The following is a 20,176-nucleotide window of genomic DNA, read 5'->3' on the forward strand; positions in this document are numbered from 1 at the left end:
TAGTTCAACGAGCTTTTGTTTGTACATTCTTCCTTTGATTCGTTTGGAATCACGCCTGTTGCCAATACTGCAGTCATACACAATCAAAGAATATAGGTTAAGTGAATGTACTACGTTTAAGTAACACAAAAGTATACTAGTAGAGTTGTACAAGTATACCTTTAGAAAAAAGCATTCACGGTGGGTGGTGGGCATTGGGCATAGAAATTGTCCGTACATTCTTTGAGTTAAGGTCCTTCATAACCTCGACAAGAACAATCACAACTATAGGTGCAAGCAGCCCTTGACCCTACATCATATATTTAATGTTTTTAGAGACCTCGTACTAAAACATAGTTTTATTTGAAAAATCGAATTGAAATAGTAATTAGAGTTGGATAAGAACCTTGAGTTGGAGGAGGGATTAGAGGTGGACATGGAGCTTCATCTAAAAAAAATAGATGAATTAGATTTTTTCTAAGACTAATTAATTGTTACATTAAAATTCAAACAATATTACCAAAAAATAGTGCTGAAAGAGATACCTAAATTAATTTTAACTACTTAAATTCTGATAAAAACAAGTGAAGGTCAATATTAATAAGTTAAGCCATATAAAATTAGTTTAATCTTATTAAATTTATTTAATATTCTCTTACTGTACATAGGAATAATAGTGTTTAAAATGAATTTAAACTAATACCTATTTTTAATCGAAGGGAGTAGTACGTTACCTTGGGAATAGGCCAAATCTGCCATAATGGACATGAAAATAAAGCATAGAACTAACATCGTATAGCTGTTATTCTTCATGGTGGTTTGTGATCTTGTTATTTTGTTGCAGGTACTATAGTTTATAGCTTTGTTTTGTAGTGTTCAATTTGATTCTTACATAGATTCATATATATATAGGGCATAAGAAAACATAAAGATGTAGATGATATCTTTTGGAAATCATCTTATACATTTAATATAGTAGATCTCAATTTATGATAATATCTTTTGCACATTAATTAAATATCTTACTTTCATAGTCTTTTGTGCACACAATTAAGTCTATCTAAGTCCGTTTCAAAGATATCCATATAAGTAGAATATTAAATCCTTGAAATTAGCAATAGAATATTAAACTTGACATACATATGAACACTAGTAATTTCTGTCTATATTGAGATTACGTTTCCACGTATATAAGAATGGTGAATAACATTGATAATTATATTGTGTGCATGTAACAAATCAAAAGCCATCAAACCTAATTAATGCAAATCAAGTGTTAAAACGCACTACTCTTATATATGGTTGACAATAGATTTATTTTTGGGAAAATCTACCTATATATATAATACTAAAGGAACAGACATAAATAGCCTAAAATTCGTCCTCGCCACGTGTCGCTCTCACAGTTAAAGTTGAGAAAATTGCCAGATGTCATTCATACAGACAACCTACAAACAGACGGGACCCATTTAATGTATAATATTTTATTACGAGATTATAGAGCCATTATTTCATTCCTGAACGAGAAAATGACCTAAATGCATTCAGACCTAAATCAGAAAAATAAACCAATTATAAAGAGCTGCTACCTACACCTTTTTAAAAACTGCAAAAATTTGTCCATAATCTGCCCCAAGAAATAAACGACTAAATCAAGTAAAATATATAAAATTGTCTTATTATAATTTTCTGAACTCAAATAAACTCCACAATCTACCAACGAAAATAAAAGAAAACCCAATAAATCAGGCCAATATCAGTAATTGCCCATTTCATACATGTCTTCAATCATAGAATCTGCACAAATAAAATTAATACAATGTTAGAATATGGCAGTTTCTTTATTTTGAATATACCTTCACCAATTTCGGTATGTGAATCAGTCCATATTACAATTCAATCATAATATTTCACTATCAAAGGAAACCCTAAAATCAAGACTTAAACTATATAAATAACATCTATCCCCAATGAAGCTCTGCAGAACCAGTATAAACCAAGGTATGAAGTCACGGTTCACATGATTCAAAGTCTATTAAGTTGTATTGTTGATTAACCCAAGTGTTCGTTATTTATGCTATTTGCAGGACGAGCAACCAAAGTGTAAGCCAATTTCTCAGTTTTCAGTCATGCAGGGTGACAAATCAGATGAAGAAACAAGCTTGACGACAATTGATAAGAAGCAAAAAGGTACACATATATTATAATACAACCACATGAATCGGATTTTAAAGGTTTTCCTAGGTAAATCCAGAATAAAATCCAGATCTGGAATTTGTTCGTGAAAAATCATGAAAACCTAGGTAAAAACATAGTATATGAACTAAACAGATATAGAATGCAAATTAAATCCAGAAAATTTGAACACGTAGCCAAATAGCACAAAAAGAAAATTCAGATCTGGTTTTAAAAATAAGAAGAGGGATAGGAACCTCATCTTCACCCGGCGAGAAGTCGTTATCGAGATTAGTGGAGCAGAAGAGAATGGCATAAATCGAAGAACAAGATCTAGAATTATGCCGACAGTATAGATCGAAGAGGGATAGGAAACCCTAGGCTTTAGAAAAGAGAGTGAACCAGATGAATCTTGAAACAACAAAAGCAAATGATGTTTTTATGTTGGAGGCTGATAGTTTTTTAGGTTAATATGATGGTAAGCTTTCCTATGAGAGGATGACCTAAGTAGCCCAAAATGACGGCCCAAACAAAAGCAGCCCATACTACTTATTAAATCAAACTAACAAACTACAAAATCATATGGGGACGGTTTTTTAATATATTTGGTACATTTTTTTTATTTTGGCCCAACTCAATTAATCAGTTCAACCACCCTTAAAATTATAAGCCCAATACAGGAACAAAATTTATTTTAAAGTAATCACTTTTTAACGAAATTGTTTCATTTCATAAAAAATCAAATCTCTTAAATATTAGTTTGAAAAAATGTAATGAAAATAAATATAAAATAAATTCTACAAGTGATACATAAATCAATTACTCTGCAGCCTATTAAAATTAATTATTCAATTACTTCATATAAATAAATAATCGTACTATATTAGTTCATGAAATAACCCGCATTACTTTGACGTTTTCGAGTCAAATTATTCATCAAAAAAAATTATTTTATATTTAAACTAAAAATGTATAACTTATATTTTTGGCTTGATATCTTATTATAATCAATGTAATGATCGACAGAGTTATCATGATCTTTTTTACCCGTACATTAAATTTACATGTTACACACTTTACTTTTCATTTGCAGCTTATAAGTAATTGTTTATTCCCTTTTAGTCAGACAAATATAAATTTCCTTGCATAATTATAGGACTGGAGATTAATACAATGGCTGGATCATCTGGTGGTGGAAAAAAGCGTAAACAGACAACGAGCTCAAGCAATTTAGGTTTGAATATGAAAATCAGAGATTAAAAAATTAGAGATGGTTTTTATTATATGTATATTTACTTTAATAATCTTATATTTCAGGAAATCACAATACACCTGGAATCATTAATATTACTTCAGTGTCCATCAATACGACGACCGCAATTTCAAATACGCTCAGTCCAGTCGAACAAGGTATGTGGAAAATTTATACATTGAATAACGAATGGAATGAATGATACATTATAATTTACTTACATTTTTTGCAGCACGAAGCAAGAGGATATCACGAATGCAGAAAATAAAAGATAAGCAACAAGGATCAACACAAAAATCTCCATGTAATTTAATGAAAATATTTGAAGATCAATTACTTTGATTAATCATTTTTTATTATGAATGTATTTACATATTTTTAATAAATTTATATGTTATATTCATCCCATAATGGAATACAGCTTCCAGTTCGGTATCAAAATCAAAAAATGTAGCAGCAGTCGACAATCAATCCTTTGTGACATATCGAATCAGAGGAACAATGGTATATGCAGTTCATTTCAATTTTGTAGAACAACAAGTTTCCATTTTTTTCCAAATAATTTATTGAATCTAATCACATATCGTAAATGTTCAGGTGTTCAAAATGAAAACGAAACAATTATCTCTTCAAGTCAAAATGCATCCACTATCACTCAAGGTGCTGATATTTTCTTTGCAAATATAAAATAACAGCCTCAATATATTATATTAAAACAAACATTATTAATATCCTTTTGTGTATGTAGCTCGGTCTAATACACAGTTCATGGTGAATGTGTTGCGGCATAAACAGCTTGGTACACAGTACATGATAAGGGTTAGTGTTTAAGTTGCCTACTATTTGTACTTCATCTTTGTAGTTGTCTTAAAATTATAATTGAGATTGAACTTTCAAATTATTTTTTTCCAGAAAATGTGCCTCCGCATGTTCCCTCATCTTTACTTGAAATGCAAGATCAAGGTTCCTTTCATTTATTTGCATTCACAATAGTAAAGTTTGAATCTACCTTATAAAAACATGTATGTCTAATTTCCTTAGGTTTTATAGCTCGGTCTAATAGACAATTGAGGATGAACGTTGGAGCAAACAAGGGAGCTGGAATACCACTACTACGTAAGTGTCAATAATATTATTTGTCTTCCATTTTTATTAGAGTATATCTGTCATTTAACATTAAAAACTTACACTTTTTAACAATGTGTAGAAAATTTCCCTCCACCAGTTGACGCATAGTTTCTCCTCCAAAAATGACTTCTCGCGCAAGCAAAAGGTTCGCTTTTTTGTACCAATATTCAGTTCAATGTTAAACAATAATTTAAACATTAATACGATGGAATTTTTTATAACTATATTTAGCTCGAGAAATAAGAAGAAAGAGAATCAAAATACAAAAGGAGGTTCGTCGTTGACAATTATCTCTAACCGGTTCTAATACTATTGATTTAATTAATATTATATCAATATTAATTTTGGTTAGTCTAATCTTTTTTATAATTCTGTTGAGCAGTGGATTACAAAGATCTTGGTGATCCAGAATATGAGTGTCAATATTACGACGCATTGCTATGGAAAGAGGAGAGACTTAACAAACAGAGACCTGTAAGCGAAGACAAAATGCCAGAATTTTCCCTATGCTGTAGTAAGGGAAAAATTCAGCTTCCTTTGTTGAAAGATCCTCCGCAGTTGCTAAGATCTGCATAGTGGGATTCATCCAAAAGCAAGAATTTTTTCGATAATATCATAACTTACAATATGATGTTTTCGTTCATATCTTTGGGAGCCAAGTTCACAAACAATACGTGAGGTCGAGGACCTTATTGCTATACAATGCATGGTCAAAATTATCATAGGATTGGAAGTTTGCTGCCAAGAACTGGATATACTCCTAAGTTCTCACAGCTATATATATTTGATACTGAAAATGAAGATAAAAACAGAATTCAAGCCATTAGGTACGCAATTTATTAATGATATACAGTTCATTTTTCATAAAAGTTATACAATAGTTATTTTAAAAACGTTTAATTCTTATATTATCAATTTGAACTTTTTATAAATGTAGTACGCGTGTTAAAAAGGTTGATGATTCTTTGGTGGCTGAATTGAGGCAAATGATTGATAGTCACAATCCTCATGCAAAGGCTTTCCGTATGGATAGAGATCGTATAGAAAGTGGCGATTCCAGAAATATGCAGTTGCGACTATTGAGCAAACGCAATACAAATGGTAGGACATTTAATTTGCCAACTGCTTCAGATGTTGCGGTGATTGTAGTTGGTGAAACCGATGAAGAAGTTTCATATAGAGACATATATTGCATACAAAGTCTGGTCCGTTGCAACGTATCATTGAATTGCATCCATCGTATCTTGCTTTGCAATATCCTCTGCTATTACTTATGGTGAGGATGGTTACATGACTGACATTGCTTTGAGTGATAGAGCTAGCAGCTCTACAAGGAAGAGGGAAAGGGTCACGATAAAGGAATTTCTTCAATTCAGGATACATGAAAGGCGTGGAGAATCATGTGCTCTTAGGAATTCGAAAAGGCTTTTACTAATGTTTTTACCTGATGTTTATTCTATAGTGGAGGGTGAAAGGACAAACTACTTTCAAACTCACCAAGCCCAAATACGATCTGATTTACATACCAACCTATCCAAAGCAGCAGCAAGTGGACGTACAACTCCTAACTCAACTGATAGAAGGATAGTCTTACCATCTTCTTTCACTGGTGGACCTAGATACATGAAATAGAATTATCACGATGCGATGGCTATATGCAAGTATTTTGGTTATCCTGATTTGTTTATCACTTTCACATGCAATCGAAAGTGGCCTGAAGTGTTGACGTTTGTCAAGGAGAGAGGTTTAAGCCAAGAGGATAGACCTGATATTATTTGCAGGGTGTTCAAAATGAAGTTGGATCTAATGATTAATAATTTCAAATTGAAAAAGCCTTTCGGTGAAGTTATTTCAAGTAAGTACTTCTATTACATTCTATGCTTTAAGTATTCCTATTTAAGATAGATTTAATGCATTCTCAATTATTAACAAAATCATATATTTATTTGCAGTTATTACACAATTGAATTTCAAAAACGTGGGTTGCCTCATGCACACATACTCCTATTTCTTTCTAAAAAATCAAAGCTCCCTAACCCGGAACATTTTGACAATGTCACGGGAAATCCAGCTTTAAATTATGCAGTGACAGAGTACATGATGCATGGTCCTTGCGGTTCTTCTAATCTCAAATCTCCCTGTATGGTTGACGGGAAATGTAAGAAATTTTTCCCTAAATCTTTTGTGGAACATAGTACAGTAGACAATGAAGGCTTCCCAGTCTAGAGAAGACGTGACAGTAAAAGGACTGCTGAAAAGAATGGTATACCGTTAGATAATGGTTATGTTGTACCGTACAACGATAAACTGCTCCTAAAATTTCAAGCTCATATCAATGTTGAGTGGTGCAATCGTTCGGCAAGTATCAAATATTTGTTCAAGTACATAAACAAGGGAAGTGACCGTTGCACTTTAGCCATCACGCCTTCCACCACAGGAGAAGATCAGATTCATGATGTTGATGAAATTAAGAATTATTACAATTGTCGCTATCTTTCAGCATGTGAGGCTTCATGGAGGATATTAGGGTTTGAAATTAATGATAGGTAAATAATATATATATATATATATGGAATAAATACGGATGTATTACCACTGAGTATTTGGTTTATTATGTGTAGGTGGCCACCTGTTCAACGTTTAAGTTTTCATCTCCCTGGAGAACAGAGTGTATATTTTGGTGATGATGCATAAATTGAAGATGTCATTAACAATGAAGGTTCAAAGAAGAGCATGTTTTTGGAGTGGATGAAGTCCAACAGAACAGAGCCAAAGGCAAGAGGCTTGCCATATTTAGAATTTTCGAATAAATTTGTTTTGGTTGCTAAACAAAAAATTTGTAAAGAAAGAGAGCGTGGAATGTCTATTGGTAAGATTTATCCAGTAGATCCAGGTGCAGGGGAGAAGTATTATTTGAGAATCTTGCTCAATCACATAAAATGTCCGACTTAGTTTGAAGAGTTGCGTACTATAGAAGGTATTGTGTATCCTACCTTTAAAGAGGCTTGTTATGCGCTTGGATTGTTAGATGACAACAGAGAGTATATTGATGGGATTAAAGAAGCCAGTTTTTGGGGTTCAACCCACTATCTCAGGTCTTTGTTCGTCTTTCTGTTGTGTACAGACAACATGGCTCAAACATTACATGTTTGGGAACAAACTTGGAAGTATCTTGCAGAGGATATCTTGTAGAAGCGAAAGAAGATTCTCCGTATTCCTGGTATTGTCATTTAATTTGTTGATATGTTACATTTATGATGATATCTTTTTCTATATAGTTAGACAAAATGATCTTATTCAATTCTTTGGGTCATGTGTAGATTTGATTTTGTCGGACGAGCAGTTAATAAATCTAGCTCTTGTAGAGGTTGAGAAATTATTACACCGAGAGGGTCGCAGTTTGACGCACTTCAACACCATGCCTACAGTTGATCATACATTAGTATCTGAGGGTGGCAACAGATTAATACAGGAGGAGCTCCGTTACGACAGACATACTTTAGCAGTTGAGCACGAGCGGTTGATCTCTTGCTTTACAGATGAGCAGAAAGGGGTGTATGATGATATCATGGGAGCTGTTTCAGGTGACTCTGGAGGTGTCTTCTTCTTATACGGCTATGGAGGCACTGGAAAGACCTACATATGGAGATCAGTTTCAGCGGCTATTAGATCAAAAGGTGAAATTGTTCTTAATGTTGCTTCTAGCGGTAATGCAGCATTGTTGCTTCCTGGTGGTCGAACAGCTCATTCCCGATTCAAAATTCCTTTACAAATAGACGAGGCTTCCACTTGCAGTATTAACAAGGGTTCTGACTTGGCCCACTTGATTTGTGCTGCAAAACTTATGATATGGGATGAGGCGCCTATGACGAGCAAATACTGTTTCGAAGCGCTTGATAAGACCTTGAGAGATATAATGAGTGATCAGAATTCAAACGATGTTGATCAACCTTTTGGAGGTAAGGTTGTTATATTTGGAGGAGATTTTAGACAAATTCTTCCGGTTATTCCAAAGGGTAGCAGGCATGATATAGTGTATGCAACTATTAATTCATCCTACTTATGGAAGCATTGCAAAGTACTGACATTGACAAAAAACATGAGAATTCAACAAGGAAATACTATTAACGAAAGAGAAGAAGTGAAAGAGTTTTCTGATTGGATATTGAGCATCAGAAATGGAGATATTGGAGAAGACATTGACGGAGAGGCCACTATCGACATCCCCGATGATTTGTTGGTACCCAACTTTTATCTTGATCCTATTGAGGCAATTGTTGAAACAGTTTATCCTTCTCTTTCTATTGTTCACCAGTCTTCCAACTATTTTGAAGAGAGCACAATTCTTGCACCTACACACGAAGAGGTAGAACAAATTAATCACTTTGTGTTGTCTTTGCTTCCGGGAGACGAAATTGAGTACTTGAGTTCTGATAGCCTATGCAAATCAGATTTTCATCCAGATGTTGATACAGAAATATACACACCAGACTATTTAAACACAGTAAGAGTTTCTGGAATTCCACATCACTAGTTGAAAGTAAAGATTGGCGCCCCTGTTATGCTGCTTAGAAACATTGATCAATAAGCAGGTTGGTCAATGGAACAAGGCTAATTATAACTGATCTTGGTAAGCATGTTATAAAAGGCCGCATTATATCAGGTAACAACATTGGTCATTCGGTCTTGATCCCCCGGATGTCGTTGACTCCTACTGATTCTGGACTCCCTTTCAAGTTCACGCGCATACAATTCCCAGTTAGTGTTTGTTTTGCCATGACAATCAACAAGAGTCAGGGACAGTCTCTTGCAAGTGTTGGTATCTATCTTCCACGAGTTGTTTTCACTCATGGACAACTTTACGTTGCGTTTTCGAGGGTAAAAAGCAAGAAGGGTTTGAAGATATTAGTATGCGGTAAACAAGGAAGACGGTCGAACACTACAACCAACATTGTTTTTAAAGAAGTGTTTAACAATGTTTAGATTATATTTGTATTACAATTAAGTACGTTTATATTTTGCATCTTCAATAGTTTATTTCTCATATATATTTTTAGTTGTCTTCATATAATAAAATTAACATTAAACAATAAGTTTTTTCAAACCCGTGCATGGCACGAGTCTTACACTAGTTGACAATAAAATTTGAATACGTGAATAACTTCTATTATGCGTATTGAACTCACATTTGATACTGAATTAGTAGGTAGAGTTCGACTTAAAAGGATTGAATTTGGAATGATTTAATTGGTTGTTCATATTATTAATTACAAATTTTAAATTATATAATAAGATAAAAAACTAGGTTGTTGGTACCCGTGCTTCTTTTTAAGAAATTATATATAGATTAAATATTTTTCATATTCTATATGTTAAATGTAAATCATTAAGCGTTACAAAAATGTGTTACTCTCATTTAATTCGAGTATATATTTGATGTGAATCCGTCCCATCAAGATCTTATTATACCTAGCTTGGACGTCAAGGGAGACATCAATGACATGGTGCAAGAGCATGAACAGTCAGCCATGCGCATCACTCGCGCTATGACTATGAAACTCCAAGGACAAGTCCATCTTGTTCTCACCAATCATGGACCTTTGGCCATTTCTTGCGACGGACCATGCACCATTATTAGCACTCAATCATACCTCCAAGAAGAAACCCGTTCCGGCTAATTTCTTCCTATGACAAGCCAAACGAATTGTAGGATTCTAGACACTTAAAACTTCATTCTTTTTTTGACAACTTTACTTATTTGACATTGTGTTAAGGAAGGTTATTTACTGACTTTAGGAAGTCATTTCTGGCTTATTTTTTCAACATATTTTGTATTTGTAATGTGAGAGAAGGCCGACCCTGGGACACTAACAGGCCTCCTCTACCTCGACCTCCTCATCCAACTTATACTTACCAATGGTGCTGAGTAGGACTTGGAACCTAGATGGTCAATACTTAGACATGTGACCACCCGTAGGGCATTAAAAGCACTTGATCTCACTTGAGTGTTGCTCCCCTTCGCGTCTTCCGCCTTGTAGAATCCCTGAGGCTCACGTCTTGTGGGAACAACTGAGGTTTTTGGCTTGTTCTCAGGATGCCGGGTGAGGTAACTAGAGCCCCCTCTCTCCTTTCTTTATTTTTCACCTTTGAATTGACAAAAAAATCTCTCTTTTTCCTCAAGGAAAACTGCAATCTTGAAGATCTATCCCGTGTTTTATGCATAATATCATCACAAGAGAGTGTCCATCCATCGTGTTTGGTCAGTAATATCCAAGCTCCGCTAGTTCGCTTTATCGTTGGTGTGTTATATCCAAATTTGGGCGTCCATATCTCCTCCATTTGAACTCGAATTCACTAGCCGTCTTCCCCACCATCCATTTCACTTCATCCTCTTCTAGTCCATATAATGAACACCCAAGAAACTATATTTCGCTGCTTGTTTAATCTCCATCTTTCTAGATCTACAACGAGTAACTCGAATTAATGTTGCTTTTCTTGGAGTCATTCCCTCACATTGTGATGTATCCAAGGACGATCATATCAAGTGGTATCAGAGCCATGAGAAGTTTTTCTTCTAAAACTGTTCTTAAAGTGCAAAGAATTCGTTAGAAATAGGTCGGCATAAGTCTCTCTCTTTCCCTTGTCCGTGTTGTTTTTATCTTGGCAAAAAACTGATTTCTATCTTGGAGTTGGAGTTGTCAATGTTTGAACCTGAATTTCGGAGGTTGAAGACGACCTAATTATGGTAAAAACCAGTTACAAACCAACAAATTCAAAGTAAAAACCGGTTACAATTTTGAGTAAAAAATCTGCATTTACTTGTTTTCGTTTTTTGCTCAACCTGATTAATAGCCGAGTCCCTAGCCTTTATTATACATATTTAAGTTAGTTTGACTTGTTATATGTTGTGCATAATTCACATATTGCTTTTCAGTATTAACGGAATAGAAATTGAATAAAATGCAACATCCACTTTGCATTAAAAATTCTGTCAAATTCCACGTTCATTTTGAAGTGTAATATGAGGAGATTTAGTTAGTAACCATCCTCCTTTTAAACTAAAGAATTCTAGGAGAGATATCTTGGTTAGAGTCCAACCTCTTCTGGCTATACTCTTGAGAAAAGGTGGTTGTTCTTAGAGAGATCCAGTCACCATTGAAAAGGAGAAGTGAGTAATAAAAAAATAAGGCAACATAAGAGTTTATTTCTGCACTAATTCGGTCTTTTCTAACACATTAAAAATTCAAGTACCTTTCCTTATGCTTTATGTGTAGCACAACTTAGAACGTGTTAAGCTTGCTTGGGTATTGTTTTTTATTTCCAACAATGTCACTTGATTTCATATCATCCTCTTCTCCTTCGAGAGGATTCGTCCTCGTATTCAAGATGAGTGAAAGAAAAATAGAACCACTATCATCATCCAACACAGGTGCTTTAAATAACTCTTTTGCAAGATACTCGGATAATATGGGCAGTTGATCCTGTTAGTTGTATGAACTAGCCCTTTAGGTCGTACAACTAATAATGCCTTAGTTTTAATGATAACAAACTACCTTATGAAATAATATGTGTATTGAGTGAGATATCGCAGGAAATCGATAGGCCTTTGAGTTATTTAGGAAGCTAAAGCGTGGAAAACAACGAGCTCAAGAGAATAGACAAGAGCGAGTTCAGCGAGAAGACTACGCTCAAGGCGCTTAACTAGGAGCAAGGGAACCGAAGGATACTGAAGGGGACCAAACATTGAGAGAGAGGGATCGAGCTGCATAAAGTGACGCGCTACACAAGGAGGATGTGCTCAAGGGGACCGAAGACGCTCAAGGGGACCGAGCGCGTATTTATGGAAAGAAATCTCCCTTGGAGCTAAAGAAGGAAATAGAGCTAAAGAAGGAAAGAGTGGATTCGCCAAGAGATTTTCCATATTCGAGATCTAATCAGTTGAAGCTACTTCGTCATTATATTTAGCTAGTTTATATTTGATACTTTGTTTATTATTCACTTGCTTTTAGGAAATTAGTTTCCGGTGATTATGCCTTAGTATACATAGTTTAGTTTCTTTATCAAAGATGTGGTTGTCGAACTAGAGAGAGAGTTCATATTGATTTAGAGCTTAGGCAATAGCTAGAAGAGTTGAGAGAAACTAAGAACTGTGTGTTCGCCTAGTTGTTGTAAGTCTCAAGAAAAATCAAATACAACCAACGTTTTGGAATTGAAAGTGTTTACTTGTTCTTAGTCTATATTCCGCACAAAAGATTTGATCTTTAGTTAGACTAAGTACTTCACGATCCATAATTGGTATCAGAGCAGAATCCAATTCCACTACGGCAATGAAGAACTCAGAGTTCAACCTAGGCATGTCCCTCAACAAACCTCACTAGCTTCGAGAAGGAGAGCTTGGTTGGTGGATAGGAGTTCACACGACATTCATCCAAACCCAAGACTACCAATGCTGGAAGATCATTGAACTTGGCGACGAAGAGCTTCCAGAACTGAAGGATAGAGAGGATTGGAAACCAGAGCACTACGCCAAGATGGAGAAGAATTCAAAAGCTCGACAACTGATTCTGTGTGGACTCTCTCGCATGGACATTGATAAGGTCATTGTCATTCCAACTGCCAAAGATATGTGGGAAGCTATCATCCCCATATACAGAGGAAGCGAAGATCAAAAGGACACTAGAAAATTCACGCTTCAAAGGGAGTTTCAATCCTTCAAACAACTCCCTGGGGAAAGCGTGTCTGCCTGCCAATCGCGCTTTACCATTCTGGTCAACAAGCTAACGGCCTCTGGTGTAACCATTCAAGCCCTTGAGAAGACATTGGCTGTCACCTACGCTATGAGCGACAAATTCGAGCTCACTCGAAGAATCGCACCCATGTCTCCAGATTGCAAGAAGCTTTCAGTCGTAGACATATTTGGCAAGTTCTTGGACCAAGAGAACGCTGACTCGCTAAAGGGACTCAAGATAAGAGAAGCCACTGGAACAGCGCTGAAGCTCACGAAGGTGCTTGAAAAGATGGACATCAATGACGGTGAAGAAGATGAGGACGATGATACAGAAGTCGCCCTTATGATTAAGATGGTCAAGAAATGGTTCAAGGAGAGAGGTGGACCAGGTGAAGCATCATCCTCAGCCAAGCGCGATCTCAAGGAGTATACATGCTATAACTGCCAAGAGAAGGGCCATCTTGCCAAGACATGCACTAACCCAAAGGTAGAGGCCACTGAGAAGAAGGTTCTTTTATCAGCTTGGGGAGAAGAAGATGATGAAGCTGACCTTCACGAAGGATTCCAAGACAAATGTCTCATGGCCAATGCAGAGGCTCTCACCTCTGAGGTAAAAACCCCTAACTCCTTTTCTAATTGCTTGAATATGCTTGAAAAGAAAGACCTTATTAATATGATTAAGGGGCTACTAGAGGACACTGAAGCCTTAGAATCTCAAGTCACTGAATATGAAGAGGAAGTTACTGAACTACGTAGTGAATGTCTTGACCTATCCACTAGGCTAGCTGAGAAAGAGAAGGCCTTAGTAAAATCTAGGGAACTGAGTCTAATAACGAAATCTTGCGAGGGCTTCAAGGGTAAGAAACCTCAAGGCGGATCATTAAAGGACCTAGAACTCAAGATAGAAAGCGACCGAGGACTAATTCTCACTAAGATCACCGAATTAACTAAATATGTTAATGAGAAAATCGTGAATCAAACTGTCTTTCTAAAAGCTAGACCTGGATTAGGATATGACGTAGACTCTTCCAAGTGCTCAAGTGCTAGCGAAAATCTCACCAGAGAATTAAGTTAAAAAGTTGAAACCTTAGACAAGGCCCTTCAAATATGTAGAAGCAAGAATGAATTCTTATAGAAAAGGGTTAAGGCACTTGAACAACCAATAGGGAATGACAATCACTGGTTTCATGGGGAAAGGGCTCATAAGATGTATGTGAGCCAATGCCAAGGGAATGCCACAAACAAAATAGATCCTAAGTTTAAGGATAGAAAGCCCTTTTGACCTGGAAAGGAAAAATATCGTTATGTGAAATACAACGAATGGTGCAGGTTATGTGGTAACAATGGTCACAATATACACTGTTGCAAGAAGAAGCAAACGCTAAGTAAGAAGGCATACAAGTCACCCACTCACGCTACATGCAAAGTGAGTAGCTTGAATGAAGCTTCTTACCTAGTGACTGCCTCTTCATCTAAAGGCCAAAGGCTCGATCGTAGTACTTCTCCTTATACTAACCAGAAAACTAATCCACCCAGAAAAGCTGAGCTTCAATGGGTTCCAAAAGTTTGATTGCTTATTTACAGGAAAACTTAAGCAGCGAGAGCAAATTGTACATAGACAGTGGCTGCTCATGTCACATGACTGGAGACAAGGAAAGATTACAAAGTTTTCAAGTATATGACGGTGGAAGCGTATCGTTTGGCGACAAGAGAGCTAGATAAATCACAGGATATGGGAAGGTACATCTAAATGACAAGATAGAGATCCAGATGGTGAGTTTGGTGGAGAGCCTTCGCTACAACCTCTTAAGCATTGCTCAACTCTGTGACGAGGGACCAAACGAAGTGCCTTCGCTACCTTGAAGTGCCTTGTGAGAAATGCCATTGGGGAGATCATCCTAAGGGGGAAGCAAGGCAACAGCACTTACATCTTCGACCGTAGCTTCATTCCAAAAGGTCACCTCTGTTTCGCTACTATTGAAGATCAAACAGAATTATGGCATCAACGACTAGGGCACGTAAATCTTCACATTCTACATAAGTTGCGTGCAAAGGAGCTAGTTCGTGGTCTACCTCTCATCAAGATAGACAACTTGACACACTGTGCTAATTGTATGAAAGGGAAACAATTTCGAACCTCATTCAAAGCCAAGCAGAACGTCATAACAAAGAAGCACCTTGAGCTTCTTCACATGGACCTCTGTGGCCCAATGCGCGTTCAAAGTTCTGGTGGAGCACGCTATATATTTGTGATCGTTGATGATTACTCCAGGTTCACGTGGACCTTATTTCTGCGCTCCAAGGATCAAGCCTCCTTGCGCTTCATAGAGCTGGTCGGTCTACTTGTAAATTCTCTATCTCTGAAGGTGGGATCTATAAGATCTGATCCTGGAACTGAATTTGAGAATGGAGAGATTCTGAGCTACTGCATTGAAAGAGGAATTGATCACAACTTCTCATCTCCTAGGACACCACAACAGAACGGGGTGTTGAAAGAAAGAATCGAACTCTAGTAGAGACGGCGCGCACCATGCTTCTTCAAAGTGGTGTCACTCCCTCTCTATGGGCTGAAGCGGTGAACACTGCATGCTACATCACCAACAGAGCTCTTCTACGCCCCTCTCTAGGCAAGACACCCTATGAGATGATCAAGGGATATCCTCCAAGCATATCTCATTTCAGGGTATTTGGATGCAAGTGCTACATGCTGAACAATGGGAAAGATAATTTAGGCAAGTTTGATGCACAAAGTGATGAAGCTATCTTCCTTGGCTATGTTCCGGCAAGCAAAGCGTACTGTTAGTTGAGCTTTGATCATCTTGTTAAAGCTCAATCTATTTCTCTTTGTTTGATGATAACAAACTAATATGTTTAATCTCTTAGTGTTTTTAAGCCTTCCAGGTCATTGTCATATTTGTAAGGATGCGCTTAAGTCACTTAGAGATGCGCTTGACTGGTCACAGTCGCTCTTAACACCAAGCGGAGAAAGTAAGTTTCGCAAACGGTGTTTAATAAATCCATTCAAGACCAAGAAGTAAGAGTGATCGAGCTTCGAGGGCGTAGAGACGCGTTTGAATAAAGTTGAAGAAAGTTGACCACGAGGTTCCACTGAAGCTTAGGGTGTGCCAGAGCGCAGGAGAACAAATCTGCACGCTTCGAAGGCTGGTAAGGCGGGAGAGTGCAAGTTGCGTGCACAGGAAGGTGCGAGAAGAACTTCACACTCTTTGGGACGCTACTCCAGGGATCGCCAGCGTGGCAAGAGTTTGTTAGAGCTTGAAGCACACGGATTGCTTATGTGGAGTGGATCAACACATGAAGAACAAAACCAATTCACTCCAAGCCGTTGATTAATTCTGGTGAAGCGATCAAGGCACACGGATTGATGAGATGGCATTGTGTTAGTCTTTGTTTGTTACACGGTTGAGTTATAGGTTTAGCTTCAGACTTGTGTATAAATAGAGTACTATTTCATTCTCTCTAGGCATTGCAAACGTAGGGAATATAGGAAGCTAGAGAGAGCTTAAGAGATATTTCGTTTGTAATCAGGGAGTGTTGAGAGTGCCTTTGTTCTTCAGAGCTGAACTGAGAGTATTGTAGAGAGAGTGCTTACGATGAGCTTCTCGTGTTGAAGCAAGAGAGTGTAATCACTTCTTAATCAATACAAGTGTAGTGGTGAGTTTTATCCCGAGTCAGGTAGTGACTTAGGGTTCTCACCGTTTGGAAATTCTTGTGTGTGCAAATATTGATGTACTTTAACAACTTAAAGCGCGCTTTATTGTCTGTCTAACCTCTTCCGCATTTAAGGACTTTAGTAAATTCATTACTAATAGTTCATCATTGGTTAAGCGCAAGCCAAGTATTCAAAGCGCAATTGAATCCTTGTTAAGCGCAACTAAGGCTTAATGAACCTTAGTGACAGAGAACAATAGCTGATCAAAACACGTGTTTTCTACTTTGGTAACTTGTTAAAACCTACAATTGGTATCAGAGCCACAGGTTAGCTATTTGCACTAATCCTTTTACAGGTTCAAAAGGATTCTCAAGTCTAGAACAATGGCCAGCTTCATCCTCGGTATTTCTCTCGCCAAGCCCAATGTCCTTGTTGAAGGCGAACTCGAATGGTGGCTCACTATGACGAAGAATTACATCCAGCAGACCGACTACCAGTGCTGGAAGATTATTGAAAAGGGTGATGAGAAGATCTCCGAGACGGATGACTCAAAATGGGAAGCAAAAGAGTACCAACTCATGGAGAAGAATGCTAAAGCGCGACAGCTCATTCTTGATGCTCTTTCAAGGAAAGATATAGACAAGGTAATGTCCCTTCCCACTGCTCAAGCTATATGGAAAGCTATTATAAACATGCACTTTGGCAGTGATGATATGAAGGACAACCGTATCTTTGAGCTTAATCGCGAGTTTTGCTCCATTCGAATGGGGGAAAATGAGCTCGTCTCTGATTATCATTCTCGGTGTCAAATTCTGTATGACAAGATGCTTTCTGCTGGAATGGAGAAGAAAGCTTGGGAATATTCTATGGCGTTCATTCATGGAGTGAACTCAAAGTATACAACCCTCAAGCAAATTCTTCTTCAGTCCAAGGAAACCCGAGAATTGCCTATCTCTGTTCTTGCAGGTAAATTTAAAGTGCAGGAATCAAGAACAACGAGGAAAAGCACTCAAACCAAGAAACAAGAGGAATGGCGCTCAAGCTTTCACGAGTACTCAAAAAGCTTGAGAATGATGAAGAAGGAGAAGACGACGAAGATAAGGACGTCGCTATGATGACTAAGGTTGTGAAGAAATTCTTCAAGAAACAGGGTGGTTTCAATCAGCGCGATCCTACCTCCAAGCAGCGCGACCTCAAGGAGTTCACCTGTTTCAACTGCAACGAGAAGGGACACCTTGCTGAAGCATGTCCTCATCTAAAGGTGAATCCAAGCGCAAGCTCCACCGAAAAACAACCCCCTCCTAAACAAGCTTTTGTTTCACTCTGGGGTGAATCTGATGGAGATTCGGATGATGGAGCGCAAGCTGGTGTCTGCTTGATGGCTGGTAGTAGATCAGACTCAGACTCTAGCTCTGACGTTGAGGTAACGGATCTTAACTATGAAATCTTACCCAAGCGCAACCTTATCAATCTTTTAAAAGAATTAATGGTTGATCATAAGTCACTAGCTGATGAAGCTAGGGGACTTCTGGATGAACTTAATAGTTCTAAGGAAGAAGTAGTTGAGCTTTCCAAGCGCTTACATGACAACCCCACTCTCTTGACAAAATTCTGTGAGCGTTGTCATGAAAACGAGTTGGAAAGAATCTCTGACTCAACCAAGGATGTAAAGCTCGATCAGATCATATCAAAGCTTGACATTCTTACTAAGCTAGTAGAAGCAAAGTATGTCCCTCAAACAGGCTTTGTGAAAGCTAGACCTGGATTGGGTTATGACCCCCAGGAATCTTCCTCTAAATCCAGCTCTCCTCTATCAAGTGATTTCTCTTCTAAAATCAAATCACTTGAACAAGACCTAACTGCCTACAAGAGTGAAAACTCTCATTTGAAGGGCAGAATAAAGGTACTTGAGGATCAACCTTTAGAAACCAAACAGTGGTTTCATGGGGAAAAAGCGCATCATGTGTATAAGAAACAAGCGCATACCCCAACTAAGCCCTATAAGCCAAAGGCTAAATCCAAGGGCAAGCGTCAACGTTATCAACGTTCACATGTTGACAACGGTTGCGCTTCAAAGCACAGAGGTGCGCTTCGTAAAGCGCGACCTCATATTGTGCTTGATCTTAATGACCCTAGCTATTATGAGCCTGTTCATAAAACAAGTGAGTCAATAGCTATGGACAATGTTCCCACGAAGTGTGCGCTTCGTAGGGAACATAGAAATTGATCTTTTTCTTTGCAGAATGAAATGAAGAGTAGAAGATACATGTTTAGCGATTGTTTGTAACGAGCGATCCACTACGGCTACTCTCATTTCAACATAAGGAAGAAGCACAAGACTTCTTCAGGGCAAAAGGCAAGAAAAGATCACGAGACATATCCAGTACATCATTCAAGGACTTAATATCTCGATGTACACTTTCCACGTGATTATCTGAAGCGCAAGGGCATCAAGCTTATTCATGTATCTTCAGAAGGGCAATTGGCAGATATTTTCACTAAGGCGCTTAATCGTCAGGTATTCTTAAACCTCAGGGTTCAGCTTGGCCTTATTCGACTCCATTAAGCTTCGAGGCAATGTCACTGTAAGTATTCCTCTATTTGACTAGAACTAGCGAGCTTAGTATCAAGGTACGAACTATGGTCGCTTGCGCTTGATAGCTTTGAGTCTTCATGCTTTTGATTGATCATTGAAATGAATTAGTATTGAACTTGTCTGACCTGTTTGGCTCGATTTGATATAATTCTAATCCATGCATGCTCTTATTTGCCAAAACGTGACAATGGTGATCGTCTTCTACCCATATTACATGCCTAAGAAATGATCCATTGCATAGGTGTCCCTAGCCTGACTAGATGTAACGCTTCTCTTGTCCTTTATTGAGCTCTACATTAGAGAAGTATTCATTTGGTGACATAAAGCCTCAATTACCATACTACATGTATATGCACATACGTCCACATCAACTTGAGTGATTGAATGCTCTAATCTCCCCTATATGAAATGTGCATCTTCCTATTCATGAATTTCTTTACATTGTAGTTTGAAAATTGAACTGGACATCACACTCTCATGTCTACTCATCTCAATCTGTGTTATACGTCTTCGGTTGTCGCTCTCAGTGATGTTTCGGCATGCGCTTCAGTGTTCAGCACATATGGGCTTTACAGTGCATCGCGCTTTGTAGCGCATCAGGGTGGAATTCCTTCGTGGTTGGGTTTGCTTAACAATGAAGCAATGCTT

General features: G+C 37.5%; 1 pseudogene; it reads left to right on the forward strand.

Annotated features, from left to right (window-relative positions):
• Nucleotides 1–3,816: 3,816 nt before the first annotated feature.
• LOC141250146 (uncharacterized) lies at nucleotides 3,817–9,517 on the forward strand (annotated as a pseudogene).
• The last annotated feature ends 10,659 nt before the right edge of the window (nucleotides 9,518–20,176 follow it).

This window comes from Phyllobates terribilis, unplaced genomic scaffold (genome assembly GCF_046119375.1).
Source record: "Phyllobates terribilis strain yellow unplaced genomic scaffold, ASM4611937v1 Scaffold_5411__1_contigs__length_51877, whole genome shotgun sequence".
Taxonomy (NCBI): Eukaryota; Metazoa; Chordata; class Amphibia; order Anura; family Dendrobatidae; genus Phyllobates; species Phyllobates terribilis.